The following is a 13,061-nucleotide window of genomic DNA, read 5'->3' on the forward strand; positions in this document are numbered from 1 at the left end:
CATTTTTGGCTTGCAAAAACATTGAGATCGTCCTGATGCTATTCGTGGTGACTTTGAACACAAATTTTGTCATTGCACAAGCGTCTTGCCATTGGTGGACAAAGTTTCTATGGGTGTCTATTTTTAAAAAAATAATAAATTTGCAATTTGTATAGAAGAAAAGATGGGCGACCTGGGCGCTGAACGCGCAAACCGCGTGTGCTCTTTCTGTATGTAAAAACGCCAGCAACACCACTCAGCCTACCCCTTGCGGCGAAGTTGACTCTACCCGACACGTCGACTCCCGACCCGAGTCGACGCGCGTTTACATGAACCCAGTAAACGGTTTTCTACCCGATAACTCGACTCAAACGACCCTGTCGAGTTCCTGTAAACACCGCTATTGGCCGAAGGACCTCCAAGGAAGTTAATTCGCCACTGTATCATTGACTTGTATCCTCAACTGCAACCCTGAGCTGAGGAAGGAACAATGTTGTTCTCCCACATCATCCTGAATGGGTAGCCACCTTCCTGAGAACCACCGGTGAATTGATGGAAAGAATGCCTTATTTTGTGTGGGGGGAGGAAGAGGGTGGAGGGGGAGCTTTTGGATGTCGCCTTGCATCTCACTTCCTTTTCGCTCCACAAGCTCGAGCAAAAAAGTAAGGCAGAAAAACTTCAGAAATACAGCCCTAAGATAGAAAAAGAAAAGGGAGAAGTCGAGTTCATCCAAGTTCTGAGAAAAACCAATATACTCTGACGCAAGATGGAGTCACGTCGCACGTTATGTTTGGCGCGAATTTAAAATCCCCGCAGAAAATGCATACACAACATTCAGAGCCGGTAAAACGCAAATACTTCATCTTTATGGATGAAAACTGAGGCAGAACAATTAAGAAAGGAAAAGAGAGGAAATGTTGGAGATGAAATTTTGATATGTGGCATAGTTTTTCCAAGAGATGGCATAAAAAAACAACATATCTAAAAGCACATTTTTTCTGGATATTCAAGTATGATTTGTAAAAAAATGAAATGTGTCTGCTACAATTCCTGTATTCACTAAAAAAGAAAACGCTGCCACATACGTCATGAAAATATAACCATGTTTAGACATACTACAGCTACTCAAAATTCAGATGTATTTCCTATGCACTCTGCCAACTGGTGAACCCTCTAAGGCGCCCATTCGAAAGTAGATTTGAAAAGCCTTGGAACATGACATCTTTACCCTGGGTAGGGCTGGATACAGTGACACCGGTGAAACATCACATCTGAAGCGGTGTTTTGGAATCTTGCTGTCAAGACGTGCTTGACGAGCTTACGCACATCTGCTGAAATAAGATTACATGCAGAATCAGGTAACCGAAAACGCCTCACCACAAAAGGCGCTTGATATCCACTGATTACCGCCCGACAGCTTCATTTTACAGCCTAATAAAGTAGACTTTTTAGTGCATTTTAAAACGGAATTAGACTTTCACCCGGTTTTTAATAATTCAGCTCGAATTGCATGCATCAGGTCAAACTGCACCTGACCCTAAGACCAAGGGCCCCAAACACGCTCTAATCACCGGTTAGCTGTAAAGTAGGATTAGATTCTGTGACCAAAATCTGTTTGGTGATATACCTATACAGTCTAAGTTGTGACTAAGTATTTTTTATCTGATCTGACCTACTATAAGCCTAGGTTTTACTACATGCTGATTGATAAGATGGTGTAAACTGAAGAGTGCAATCTAGCAGAGCTTCACAAAGAATCCTCAATGAGATGAGTTATTCTTCTATAAAACCTACTCTAGGTCCCTACAATCATACCTCGTAACGTATCCCTTATGGAGAGAAGGGCCGACGAGATTGAGGAAAGGATATGTGTACCACAGTGTATTCATATCTCTTAAGGCCTCTTAGTGATACGGCAGACCGCCTAGAAAATGAGATCCACGAAATGAGTTCTCATCGAAGGGATGACACAGCTGACCCGGTTTGCACCTCTCCATAGCGTCAGCTTGAAGGATTAGCAGGGTAAGAGTTAAAAAGTTAATCAATCCTGGACACAGCCCCAGTTAAACTTTCCGCAATCCTTTTATGATGGGATGGCCGGATTGATTGGTTGGTTGCTCGTCGCGAGCGGTGATGGCCCGCTGGCCTGCAATCGAGTACCCAGTCAAAATGCACTACAGGATTCTAAGACAGAAAATTTCTGTAGTCTGTAGTCTTGTCGTATTTTGGGCATGTCTTGTCTAGTCTGTCTTGTCTTCTGTAGTCTCTCGTCTTTTGTAGTCTTGTCTTTTGTAGTCCTGTCTTCTGTAGCCTGTCTTGTCTTTTATAGTCTGTCTTCTGTAGTTTGTCCTCTCTTTTGTAGTCTGTCTTGACTTCTGTAGTCTGTCTTGTCTTCTGTAGTTTGCCTTGTCTTCTTTAGTGTGTCTTGTGTAGTGCTCGTACACTGTGTAACAGTCGTTACTGTGTCACCTGTCAATTAACACAGAATTTGTGTTCTGGAGTAGGCAATGCACAAAAATGCACAGCTTGTTAATGGTCGCCTATCAATTAACACAAGCTTTGTGCATTCCAGAGTAATTCGTGCACAAAACCACTACAATTGAAATGAAAATGATCAATATTTATTTACTGTTTCGTGCTTTTTTTTCGAGCTTGCTGATGCATGCTGTCCAGCATTGTCCTGGCCGCAGGTTCCTAGATACATCGCCCATGAGCCAAGAAGGTTTTTGTCTTGGCTGAAAAAAAGAAAAATAGAGATCACCGCTGCTACCTGCGCAAAAAGAATGTGAAAGCGTTGACGCCTCCTCGACACTGGTCGCCTTTCAAATTTGGCGCCATGGTTGTTTTCTCGTTGACTTGACTGGTTATCAATTAACTTTTATTTTACCCTCATTTCCTCCCAGCAACGATTTGGAGTTTTCAAATTTTACTCCATGGATCGTTCCTGCCCACTCACTGAATACCCGCCCAGACTAATCACCCGTTCATTGCCTTTCGCTTCTCAATAATTACCTAATTGCCTCTAATTTATCATTCTTTTTCCTATCTCCTGGTTAAGTATAGGACACTTATCACTGGTCACGTGGTTGCTCATTTCGAGTTTTCAAACTTGGCGCCAAGCTTTGGCTTTGTCCATACTTCCATTTTTCAAACTTGGCACTACGCTGTAGCTGCACCTACTTTCAGCGTTTTCAAATTTCGTGGCACTTTTTCTCTGGCCCAGCCACTTTCTGGACATTTTTGGCTGTAAATAATTATCCGATTATGAAATTTTCTTTTCGAGCAGCATCCTCACATCATCCTCTGCCAATTACACAACCAATCGTATGACGCTATCTCTTCTGAGTTGCCCACAACTGCTGCGGACACGATCCCCGGCAACATAGCCTAGTAAACTTCACTTTATTCAAAACGTTGTAATACTGAACAAGGCTTATGACTGGCCAAGTTGGTACTGGCTCACCTTAAAACCAGCCAGAACACACAAGAAGACATGAGCTCAAGAGGCGGGACTAACATTTAATTGAAGATTTTGAATATTTGATTTGTGAGGGTTTAACGTCCCAAAGCGAATCAGGCTATGAGGGACGCCGTAGTGGAGGGCTCCAGAAATTTCGACCACCTGGGGTTCTTTAGCATGCACTGACAACGCACAGTACACGGGCCTCTAAAATTTCGTCTTCATTGAAATCTGACTGGTGCGGCCAGGATCGAACCTGCGTCTTTTGGGACAGCAGCAGAGCGCCATAACCACTGAGCCACCGCGGCGGCATCATTGAAGGAAAGCCGCAAAAGAAGACCCGCGAAGAGATACAAGCGCACAATAACCCAAAGCAGTGAAAGCGTGAAGTTCAATCAAAGGTCACTGGCATACTAATGAATCATCTAAAAAAGCAAATTCCTTACGGTGAAGGTTTTGTGACCTTAGCCTTACCGATGTATTAAGCCTCAACTATCTACCGACAGATTTATCCCTTCCATAAACCACTGATGTGTCGTGGAAATTAGGCGTGCAAAGAGACAGGTCATCCTCAGATTTGCATTCACAAGATTGAGCATGCAGTGCCAGATTAGAATTTGCCTTCCCCCTATAGAGTGAATGTCCTCAGTCAGGTGCAAATTCAGATATCTGCCTGTCTGCCCATATTAGTTGCAGCTATAAGGCAGTGGAACGCCATAAACTCCATTAATTTTGCAAGTGCTGAACCTTTTTTTGTGACACTGTCCATTGTGGACAAGTACCCAATTTTATCGAGGCTTTTTTTAATGGCGGCGCAAAGGCCTCCTGTCTTGCACTTCGCTGTTAAGTCAACAGCAGCATTAAGCTTTCCCGCGACTTTCTTGAGACTGTGAAATACTGTGGAGGTAAGGTATATCAGCATCATCCGAGTATGTGTTCCTTACCCTCGAGTGAGTGAAAACATAATATGACAGGTGTTGAGATGGGCAAGTGGGAACCCAGCTACTTGGAAACCTGCTACAAGAATGCGTCCTCAGCAGTGGTGGCATGACTTATCTAAACCTGATGTTATGCACACAACTGCACACCCATCAAGTGTTTCCATCTTTACTGACCTTAACCAGCGACAAATACACCTCTTCACCATCCTTCTCCAGCAACGAGTGGTCCGAATCGTAGCTAAAAAGAGCCTTCCCCGATCTTTAGCTGTAGCCCCGACAAACATATTCGTCCACAAAGCGCAGGATTGCATCAAGAAACTGCTAACGGTTCTGCTTAGACAATTCTGATGTAAAAGACAGGCCTTGACCACATGCCTTAAAGACTCCTAAAACATATTCGTCCACAAAGCGCAGGTCTGCATCAAGAAACTGCTAACGGTTCTGCTTAGACAATTCTGATGTAAAAGACAGGCCTTGACCACATGCCTTAAAGACTCCTAAAACATCTTGTGCCACGTTATCTGACCCTTCAATGTCCAGAAAAATTAGATAGTCATGAACATAACGAAATGCTACTATTCCAAGGTCTTCCAAACAGGGCTCTAATGCCTTATCGACTTTAGACAAAAAAATGTTGCTGAGCAAAGGTGCGACCTGCGTGTAAAAACCGCCCTGCCAACTGACAAATGCAGATTTGCAGTAAAAGGACAACAGCCCCATGAAGCCAGCAACCGAAATCACGCAATCATCTGTAAAAGCATGTTCATTGTTCACCCTGATGCAGTTTGCACATGCGTCAGTGGTCTATCATGTGACAATGAATAGTGCAGGCCCTCCATGTCGATGCTCACTGCAGAGCACCTGCCCAGGTTGTTGTCCACAAGAAACTAGAACTCCACAGAACTCCACTTTTGTGAGTTGGCAAGGCGGTATTTACATCAGAAATCAGGCATATGCAGAGGGTCCCAGGTTGCACTGTTCCTCCGCGACAATCTTCTGTCCAGTCGATACCGCATCAAAGCCCTGTTTGGAAGACCTCGGCCTAGTAGCATTTCGTTATGTTGATAGCTACCTAATTTTTTTGCACAAGGAGGGCTCAGATAAGTTGGCACAAGACGTTTTAGAAACCTTTAGGCATGTGGTCAAAGCCTATCTTTTATGTCTGAATTTCACTAAGCATAACCGTTTGTAGCTTCTTGACTTAGACCTGCACTTTGTGGACGACCACATATGTTGGCGCCACAGCCCAAGATCAGGAAGCCTCTTAGCTACGAGTTGAACCACTCGAGGCTGGTGAAGGACAGGTTGGCAATCGCATGCATCACGACCGCTTTATGGAAGTCATGCCATCACAGTGTTTAGAATGCTTTCTCGGAGCAGGTTTCCAAGCCAATGGCACCTGGGTTCCCTCTTGCCCATCTCGCGCACCTGTCAGAGTGTGTTTTTACTCTCTCGAGGGAACGGAACACCATTCACATGATGCTGATGTAGTTTAGCAGCACAAATAGACGGGCTCTATACCTTACCTCCACGCCACTTCTCACCGTCCAAAGAAAGTTGCACCAAATTATGATGTTGCTGTTGTCTTGACCGCTAAAAGTAAGGTAGGAGCCCTTTGCTTCTTCGTTCAAACTAGGCTTGATACAACTACGGGTAATCGTCCGCTATGCACAGTATCAGATAAAAAATGTTCACCACTTGCAAAAGTAAACGGGTTTTTTGCATTACACTGCCTCGTAGCTGAAACTACTATGGGCAGACAAGCAGATATCTGAATGTGCGCCTGGCTGAGAGCAATTTCACTGTATAGAGCGGAATACGAATTTTCACCTGACACTGCACATTCAATCTCGTGAATGCAATCGGAGGACGACCTTTCTGTTTGCACGCCTGATTTCTGCCGCAGATTAGTGGTTTAGGGAAGTGATAAATCTGTCCTGATATAGTGGAGGCTTACTACATCAGTAAGGCTAAAAACAAGTGCCTGGCTAAACCGTCGGTGAACCTTCACAGTAAGGAATTAGTTTTTTAGATGGTTTACTAGTACTTCAGTGCCTTTCGATTGTTTTTTGCCCTCTCACTGCTTTGGGGTTTTGTGTGGTTGAATCTCTTTGCGGGTCTTCTTTTGCCACTTTCCTTCAATAAAATTTCAGTTGTTAGACCAGGCTCATCTTGTGCTCATCTCTTCTCCTGCTTTGTGTCTTCCGGCTGGTTTTGAGATGTAATACTGAATGCTGGAAGACAGCCATTTTGGAGTCAAGTGCACTTATAATGGCCACAGCGATAATGAATCTTCATTTATTACAAAAATAGTGCTTACTTCATTAATTTATGCATGAAGTATATGACACTGCATCAAAATAAAGGACTAAACCGCTAACCCTCATGGCCAAACTGCAGTTACAGCAAACAAAAGGACACCATAAACCTGCCCCACATGCAAAAGCTTGCACTTCAGGCCAATGCAGAAATCAACTCAGATTACTTCCCAAACTGCATGACACTGCCACGCAAAGAATATGACTGGCAATAAAGGAGCAACAAAAAAGCGAACTGTAGGTAGCAGCCAATATCATGCAGACAAGCTACAAGGTCAAGCCAACATAGACGTGGAAGAAATTTAAAAAAAAAGCCACTACAAGCACATAATTTTTATGGTTTTCCCAGCCCTTTAAATGGCAAATACTTTCCTGAAAAACATAACAAAAGCAGCAATTTTAATTCGGCAATCAATTTTTTTCATGTACCTCATTATTCTTGAAGCATTGGCGGGCATAGAGTAGTCAGATTAGTGCATGCGTTCCTAAGCAATGCCATGCCAAAAACTGTACTTACAGAAAAAGCTTGCCTTACTGAGTGAATACCACTAGCCATCCACTAATTTCCCAGCCTGCTCCAGGTCCCTGGCAAAAATCACACGCAACTTGGTGGCTTGCACAACTTACATGCAACTCTTGGTCTTTAGCTGGAAAAAAATTGAGGGATCAGTGAGATATCAAATTTTACATGCATTGCTTTGTTTCAATGACCGAATAAGAAAAAAAAGCGGTTTCTGTGAGCACAACTAGTTTTTCACACTAGCTTTCTACAGTAAACCACGTTTATCCAGACCTATTTCACACTGACTTGCTGCACGGCCCCAGCACTACTACTCTATGGTTTCAAATGCTTATTAGCTCTGAGCCCTTGCGCTTGCACTCATTAATGCAGAAAACCTCGGAAAGGACAACCAGAGCTTCGAGCTTTAAGCCATAGGTATTCAGAAGCTCAGTGGTCTGTGGGAGAACTTTTGGCTGGGTGACACAGTAGCAAATGCTGCTCCAGCTACTTTCACTCCATTGCAAAAAACTCGCACAGCAGAGTTCTGTCCTCCATTTTGCATTGCAGAAACAATCACTGAAATTCAAAGCACGCATACTAAATGCACACCTACCTTCCAACACAGCTTCATTATAATGGGTATAATTATTGGAATGAAATACTTGTCAGTACATGTAGTTTTCAGTTTATCCAAAACTTATAAGCAACCGACAAACAATAAACATTAGAAGGGAAATAAAGTAACCAAAATTGTTTAAAAAATCTGTCAGAACTATGTGACATCCACTACACTCCAGCAGTTCTTTGGCTTTGAGCACCTTCAAACCACACTTTCTTACAGGCACATTTGCACAGAAATTGCATTGAACCTAATCTTTAAGAATCTTTATTGGTGAAACAGTAGGGAGAAACCAGGTTTTACCCAATAACGAAGGGCCTTACACATTGCATCACAAGCCCAGATGGTGCACTTGAGTCGCCTCTTATGCTTATGCAAGAAACAGGAACAGAGATATCTTGACTAAATCAAAAAAAGAGGAACTGCAATGCATGTGTAATGCAGAGAAGATATAAGCAATACCACACTAAAACACTGGGAGGATTCCAAGAGTAGGTGAATGCATGAATGGGTGGCAATCAGATGGCTGAATGAGATTAGGAAATTTGAGGAAAAAGGGTGGTAGCATGTGTCACAGGACACAGTTACTTAAAATGAACTAGAGAACCATTGTTCTGCACTAATTTTAACAGCACATTCACACAACAAAACCACTAACTCCAGGAAGGAACCGCGCATCATGCAACTCAATGTCAATCACCATTGGAAATGGCACCAGCACCGCAGACTGCACATGAGGAAAAGTAGACATATTTTTGCTCTCAACTTTGAGCAGCAGTCAGCTGCGCTTTTAAGAGCAAAGCTCTAAAGTACGGCAACATTGGCACTTTGTTTTACTGACATGAGGGTGCTTGTGAGCGTGCAAGTCCCAGGTTTGTTTTGCACCAAAAGTGTTAATTGCGAGGTATGTTTAACAAAAGAGGGGCATCTAACATGGGCATCAGCTCTTCATTACTTCCCTTCTATATCCCTCTCTTATATCACAGTTCAAGTGTCCACCAAAATGTGAGACAGTTACTGTTACATTTCCTTGAATTTTCCTTCAACTAATTTTAAATTTTTCAAGTATACAGCTTTAAGAAGGTAGAGGTACAAACTGTTCAGTATAACCATATGCTATGGCAATAAACCAGCAATAAATCTGTGCTGATAGCAGCTTGCCCAGTGCATTGCAAGGATGCTAAGCCATGCAAGAATTGGTGTCATTGTGCAATGTTACATTACTGACTGACAATTTGGTCTCTGTATCAGAAATACTGGTAAACCATCATTGTAGAGCACAATGTTTTTAAAGGGATAAATGAACATATAGGTCCTTTTCTAGGACACATATGCACACCAGGCAACAGGTGTGCAATGTCAAAGCACGTTTATGTTAACAGCAGCTGCGTCAAGAGCTACATCAGCGACTATATTTTGTACAAGTCTACAGTTACGGTAATTATAAGCTGAGGTACTGCTGTGAAGTACATGTAGAGTTTCATGCATTTCTAAACCTAGCTGCAAGCCTATATGGAAAATATTTTTCTAAATAGGCAGTTAAGATATGCATCACTGAAAAAGAATAACTACCATGAACGGATCAGGAGGGATGACACAGCCGAAGGCGGGAAGCACGCATGGTCCAATAGATGCTGGCCGCTGGCAACTGCAAATAAATACATCCAGAGCAACAGCTGTCAGTGGCTGCAGCCATGTCATGAATGACAAGAGAGGAAATCGTCTACTGATTTAAAAACTAAACTTAGACGTAACATAAATAAAAAACCAATGAGCTAGCCCATGACAAAACAAATGAACAGATTTTATGTAATGCACCCATATACATTCTTTGAGAAGAGTCACAATAACTGTTGTAACCACACTGAAAGATGAGCTGGCTGAAATACCGCACACCAATTTGAATATAGGATGTGCAGGTTTTCATTAATTCCTATCATGCTGCCTTGCACCAATGTCTAGGTATTAAATTGAAAGTTGCAACCAGTCTGCCTTGGTTAAATGAGAAGAGAATGGAAAAAAGCATGCCTTCACTAGCAAGAAGCTTGGTATCTCACAGCACAGCTTAGCATCATAGAAAAATTGCTAGCGCATTTAACAAATCCGCATACAATTAAAAGCTGCACAAATTTGTCGACTGGCAATGCAATTAGGGCAAGAGAAACACAAAAATACCAAAGAACACTCGTGAGTTCGGCGAAGGGAGGTCTGTGGGTAGGATCCCGTGCCTGGGAAGAGTTCCGAGCTCAGAGAATCGCCGGCACCACAGCTGATGGCACGCAACCAAGAATAAATAACAACGCGAAAATAAGTAACAAAAAAACATCGACAATGGCGAACGACTTGAATGCGGGCCGCAAAAGCGAGCGATATAGCAAAAAGGTAGAAATCCTAAATAATTGTGCAGTTGCATCTCCGACAGCTCGCAGTGCTCAGAAGGAGAGGAAGCATAAACGTTTACAGCTCAGGAGACGCAAGATTTATCTTTGACATAACACTGCCTCAAATCTTGTTCCACTGGCGAAGCACAGACAAGTTTACAAATGACAAGGCGAGGAATATGCACTAGTCTTTCGCATGCGATCACTGTCTCAGAATTTAGTATGACGCATATTAAGGCACAAGCACTAATCCGATGAGTACTAACCCTGAGCAAAATAGTGCGGTGTCTGATCGCAGCTGGCCTAGCGCGAGCGCTCCGCCGCACGGCACTTCTCGCTCACCGTCTTCTACGCAGTGCAAATCCATGTTTTTTCACCGAGTGTCGAAGCGCTAGCAAGCGAACTCTGTTGTGATATCTGGTGCCATTTTTATTTACCACAGCACGCGAGTACTAAATGCACATAAAGACAATGAGAACAACACTTGTCATGCAGGATATAGGCCCTGCTTTTTTGGCGCCGCATTATAGCTGCGGCAACCGCAGGCGGATTGCCTCCACTCACATTCCTATATAGCCGCATACAAATAGCGCGTGTGAATACAGATCATTAGCAAAGAAACGCAGAGCGGGACTCACCGGTCATGCGATTCATCCAGGCTTAGTAAAACGGCGCAGGAGTCTTCGTTCCATTTACAGATGACAAGACGTCACAGCACTGTCTTTCTTCATGGCTTACCCGTTGAAACTCGCCAATGTTGACAGGCCGAAATCCTGGTCGTTGCCCAGACAACACTGAAATATCCTGAGGACATACTGAGGATGTTTTTTTGAGGACATTCTTTATCCTCAGGACATCCTCAAATGGTCCTCAAAATGTACTAGAAAGGTCCTCATGTCCGGCCTCAGGACATCCTCAGAATAGCCTCAAAAGGACAATTTCTGATGTTTTGAGTACATTCTGAGGAGGTTATAACTGGTCAAGCTGCATAAAAAAAACGCGAAAAATTTGTGCAAATAATTTATTCATTAAATTCCTCAGCTGCTTGCTGCCATTTGGTGTTATCCCGGTGTGCTTCACGGGCTCCTTTACTGCTCTTCTGAGCTGCGACTGTCTTCTGTGGTGCCTACAGAAATAGAGATGGTAAATCAGAGATGGAATATGCATTTGAGGACACACATTGACAAAACAAAAACAAACATAGTAGAACACCGGAGCACAGGCAAATCATGTTATTATTTTGCATGTTGTGCATCCAAAAAGGAAATAATTCATGCAAATAATAAATACTTGCACATAAGTAAAGTGTATATTTGGGAAGAAAAGGCACACAAACATCCAGCCATATCAAGGTGTGTTGTTGGGCAAGCTGGTGAGATATTCAGAGGGAAAACAGTGCAAAAGAAAACACACAGGACAAGAAAGACAGACAAACTCGAGCGCTGACTAACAACTGAGTGTATTTAGTGCGAGAGCGATATAAATACTTGGAAAAAATGACAAATGCGCAGGCACAGGAAAGGAAAAAAAACAGCCATAGGTGAACTGGTCAGTCGATCATTTCGTTAAGCTATTCACTCCCTTCCTCTTTACATTTATGTTTTCATAAAAGGACTCCGCACCAAAACAGGCAGCAAACAATACAAGACAAGCGCTTGTTCCTTCTCTCTTACTGCATGCTGTCTGTTTTGGCACTAGGTCCTTTTACGAAAATATGCACAAACTAGCCCCTCAGCAAGCATTACATTTCTGTTTCACTCATTTCCTAAAGTAAATAGAGAATTTCTCGTCTTTTGTGTACAAATGCCCCACTGACATGAACCAGAAAACTGAGAAAACCCTCAGTAAAATTTAATAAAATCCCGCCGATAATTCTGTAGCACACATAAATAGTACTGGCCAAGTTGAAATGCAATGATGAGAGATACTGCTTGAAAGCATCCATTTGGAGTTGGAAAAAGATAACATGCCACCCGCCATAGAAAAAGCCTTCAGCTTCTGCCACTGTGGCATAAACTCATGGTTTATACAGTCAGTTATGCTGATATTTCTGAATGAAGGAGGGGAAAAATAATGGCATCGCGTTTAAAAAAGAGTTTCAAAGCTTTGCGTGAAACATTCTCTAGTGGCCAGGCACGCAGACTAGACAGTTGTGATGCTCTGTATATGCCAAGCATTGATGATCGGCATGGAGAGGAGTACAGGTCCACGAGCTGAATGAACTTTCTTCCTACAACGCAAGGTGCTCCAGTTGGCAGATGTGCAAAGTTCTCGATGACAATTATAGATCCATCTTGCAGAATGCAGCAGCTGTCCTCTTGCCAGGGACAAGGACTACACTGCCTGGCAGCTTCACTTTTTTGAACTGAGGCCCTTGACATGGAGCAATAAGGGGCCCAGACTCATGTTGTCCAGTGAGCAGTGGGAAGTTTGGCATCTGCTGAGCCTCCTTCAGTACAGCTCCTTGCTGTGATAGTCTGTTAGAGAGCTGCTCAAGTGGTCGCTCTGGTTTTCGGAGCAGTCTTTTCAGAGCAAACATGTGGTTCTCAAATGGGAACGCACTCCATGAATCCAATGGCCCCAGGTGCTCAACATCGGATGCCAAATGGCATAGTCCATGCACATTGTGCGAAGCATGCTCCTTGCCATATATCTTCGTAAAGCCTTTAACAAAATGGTTCAGAAGCTGCCCTGCATGCTGCACTTCACTTTTTGTGCCATTAGGCATTGAAAGAATGGTAATAGCAACATGCAAAGCTAGAAAATTCTCATACATCTGTGATGGAAGAAGCGATGACAGGAGCACGGGTCCCCCATACAGCAAAAAGAAACGAAACTCTGTGGCCTTCCAGCGATCCAGA

The 13,061-nt window shown here is 43.1% G+C and overlaps 2 long non-coding RNA genes across 2 annotated transcripts in view; both read right to left on the reverse strand.

The window, feature by feature from the left end:
* Positions 1-10,977, reverse strand: part of LOC144133098 (uncharacterized) — a 30,660-nt gene extending 19,683 nt beyond the window's left edge. Inside the window, exons 1-2 of the long non-coding RNA XR_013314986.1 lie at positions 10,839-10,977; positions 9,995-10,088 (exon numbers count right to left, since the gene is read on the reverse strand). This is a non-coding gene — a long non-coding RNA (uncharacterized LOC144133098). The remainder of the gene's footprint in view (positions 1-9,994; positions 10,089-10,838) is intronic.
* Positions 2,579-7,345, reverse strand: LOC144135357 (uncharacterized). Its single transcript, XR_013315469.1, has 2 exons — positions 7,216-7,345; positions 2,579-2,714 (listed from the first exon to the last, which is right to left on the reverse strand). It is a non-coding gene; the product is annotated as an uncharacterized LOC144135357 (long non-coding RNA).
* Positions 10,978-13,061: the final 2,084 nt, after the last annotated feature.

The sequence above is a fragment of the Amblyomma americanum genome, chromosome 5, assembly GCF_052857255.1.
Source record: "Amblyomma americanum isolate KBUSLIRL-KWMA chromosome 5, ASM5285725v1, whole genome shotgun sequence".
In the NCBI taxonomy this organism is placed as follows: Eukaryota; Metazoa; Arthropoda; class Arachnida; order Ixodida; family Ixodidae; genus Amblyomma; species Amblyomma americanum.